The 3,129-nt window shown below is 54.0% G+C and overlaps 1 long non-coding RNA gene across 1 annotated transcript; it reads right to left on the reverse strand.

Moving 5' to 3' along the window:
* Positions 1-402: 402 nt before the first annotated feature.
* Positions 403-746, reverse strand: LOC123440184. Its single transcript, XR_006630293.1, has 2 exons — positions 713-746; positions 403-612 (listed from the first exon to the last, which is right to left on the reverse strand). It is a non-coding gene; the product is annotated as an uncharacterized LOC123440184 (long non-coding RNA).
* Between the last annotated feature and the right edge of the window lie 2,383 nt (positions 747-3,129).

Consider the following 3,129-nt stretch of genomic DNA (forward strand, 5'->3'; position numbering starts at 1 on the left):
CGCGCACGCGCTCATCCCTGCCGACGTGAAGGCAGCAAGCGCTCGTCACTGCCGGTGCTCGTTCCCATTGGGCGCGTCGCGCGCAGTAGCTCGTCTTTGCCATCGCGGCCTGCGCAGGAGCTCCTCCCCTTCGGCGACCGTCCCGTAGGAACTAGTACCGCTCGTCGCCCCGTCCGACGCAGGAGCTCTTCCCTGCCGGCGCTCGTCCCGGCCTTGATTCTTGAACTCCTTACTGGCTTGTTCATCGAACTAATGAAACAACCACTACAGACTATGAAATTACACAAAGGATCCAACCAACAGTGTTCTCATCCTCGCTCCCTGATATGGAACTAAGCAGTGTCAGCTAGTCTACTCCTTCGTGGCCTTCTTCTTGGGAGACTTGGTGTCGGCCTTCTTCTTGGGCAACTTCGCCTCCTTCTCGGCCGCGGCGGGGGACTTCTTGGGGAGCAGCACGGAGTTGATGTTGGGGATCACGCCGCCCTGGGCAATGGTGACGCCGACGAGCAGCCTGCCGAGTTCCTGGTCGTTGCGGACGGCGAGAAGAAGGTGGCGCGGGATGATGCGGGTCTTCTTGTTGTCCTTCGCCGCGTTGCCGGCAAGCTCTAGGAGCTGAGATTTCAAAAGCAAACCAGAAACAAAATCTGTCAGTTATCCGGCGAGCAAGACAAGAACAGAGCAGAACAGACGCTGGAGGAAGATCAGTAGTTACCTCAGCAGCGAGGTACTCGAGGACGGCCACCGACTTCTTCCTGTCGCCTCCCTTCCTTCCGGCCATCTTGTGTGCTGCTTCTCCTGCGACGAGGGCTCACGAGCTGTGGTGTTGGCGCCGGTGGTGCTGTGGATCGGAACTAGTACCGCTCGTCGCCCGTCCGCGCAGGACTAATTGGCTTGTCCGACGCTCCAGAATACATGGTCGACAAGCTCGGCATCGACAAGAGCGTCAGCCTCGAGCTCTGCATCCTCCTCTACAAGCAGTACGGAACCACCATGGCCGGTCTCAGGGTGCGTGTATAGGGTCTCAATCCACCGTAGGAACTAGGAGCCGGCGGCCGGGGGCGAAGAATCGAGGCCGGGACGAGCGCCGACAGGGAAGAGCTCCTGCGTCGGACGGGCGACGAGCGGTACTAGTTTCTACGGGGACGGTCGCCGACGGGGAGGAGCTCCTGCGCGGGCCACGATGGCAAAGACGAGCTACTGCGCGCGACGCGCCCAGTTGGAACGAGCTGATGCTTGCGGCACGCGCCGATGGGAACGAGCACCGGCAGTGACGAGCGCTTGCTGCCTTCGCGTCGGCAGGGACGAGCGCGTGAGCGTGACACGCGCCAACGTGAACGGGCACCGGTGGGGATGGACACCTGCGCTCGGGGACGAGCGGCAGAGAGAGCCGATTGCAGGTGCTGCCCACACCCTGGAGCCCGCATGTGCAACGCCTAATACTTAGGCGTCACATTGTCGGGGTGGACCCTGCAGCGCCAGCGTGGACGGAGGTGTGACGCCGATGTCTTAGACGCCACAGAGTATGGTGTGACGCCTACGCGTCGGGCGTCACACAAAAGGGTCAGCTTGGTGTATTTTTTTTAAACACAGTTCAGTTTGCGAATTCTTTCAGTCCAGGGATCAGATTTGTTCATTTTGCCGCAATCATCGGCAAAGTGGCATCGCTGTTACAGTCATCAATCCTGGGCACCCCAGTGGCCCAGCCCCCGATGTCTCGTCCGTTCAAGCAACGCCTTCTCAAGGCCATAAAGGCCTCGCGGCAAGTGCGCGGCTGATGCGTCTCCACTCCAGCGTTTCCTCGTCAAGGCGGTCACAAGCAACGATTGGTGTCAGGCTTGGCTTCATCAGGCGCATGGAAGACTTCACCGAAGACACACTACTCGAGTACCTGCAGTTCTTCCGCACCCCAATGCCTCCGGAGAACATGGCCAAGCTAGCTGAAATAGCAGGGTTGACCTCACCATCCCAGCTGTGCCTGCCTGATGACGAGCTCCAAGCCATCCTGGATGAGCTCGTGGCAAGGGCACCATAAGGGTCCTGAGATGACTGGCTGCGGCTAACTCTGAAGAGCTTTAGGGCCAGTTTTTTTGGCTTTTTTGAGCTTCTAGAATAAGTTGCCCCTTACCTAGCTTATTCTAGAAGCTCAACCAAAAATATTTTTTAGAAACCTATTAGTCAAGTCTTAATTAATAGACTGTTAAATAAATAAATTTGATAGAGCTTCTAGAATAAGCTAGGTAGGGGTAGCTTATTCCAGCTTATTCTAGAAGCCAGCAAAAGAACTGGCCCTTAGTTATCATGTTCAGTTGTCCTCTGAACTCATGTGTCCGTAGGTCTGTGTGCCGTCAGCCGACACTTGTATCCGTTAGAATCTACCTCCAGATCATGTGCGGTCATAGCACCATGTTCTCCCAGCTGCACATGTATCTGTTAGACTTTGCCATTCGAACCTCTTCTGTCATTGTGTTGTGCGCCGCCTGGCTGCACCTATATGAGTTAGTACCTCCTGTTTTTATTTGATCATTGCTTGCCATGCGCGATTTGTGTACCTGTGGGCTGAACCAGTTTTCCAATGCATCAAAACCTGTCCCTAATCAACTCGAATGTGAGAGGGTTGAACGATAGGGCAGGACACACGGCTGTTCGCACGCTTATCGACCGCATACCCCGCTCGATAATCTGTATTCAGGAAACAAAACTTGCATCAATGACGGATGCCGACCGTTGTGAAACAGTTGGGCCGCGCTTTGGTAAGTGCACCATCCTAAACGTAATGGGAGAGGTGATGGCGTCCAAGTATGTGGCGTTTAGATTGTTTTCGCTCAACCACGATCACAATTAGAGAGTTCAGCATCACGGTGGGACTAGTGCCTGAGGCCAATGCTGAGACGGTCTGGTCGCTCATACGTCTCCAACGTATCTGTAATTTTTTATGGTTACACGCTATTATCTTGTCAAACTTTGGATGTTTTGTATGCTTTTTATATCTTTTTTTAGACTAACTTATTAACTCAGTGCCAAGTGTGAGTTCCTGTTTTTTTCGTGTTTTTGACCCTTTTCATAGGAGGATTTAAAACGGTGTCCAAACGGAATAAAACTTCAGAAAATATTTTTTTCCAAAACAGAAGA

This window comes from Hordeum vulgare, chromosome 3H, assembly GCF_904849725.1.
Source record: "Hordeum vulgare subsp. vulgare chromosome 3H, MorexV3_pseudomolecules_assembly, whole genome shotgun sequence".
Lineage (NCBI taxonomy): Eukaryota > Viridiplantae > Streptophyta > Magnoliopsida > Poales > Poaceae > Hordeum > Hordeum vulgare.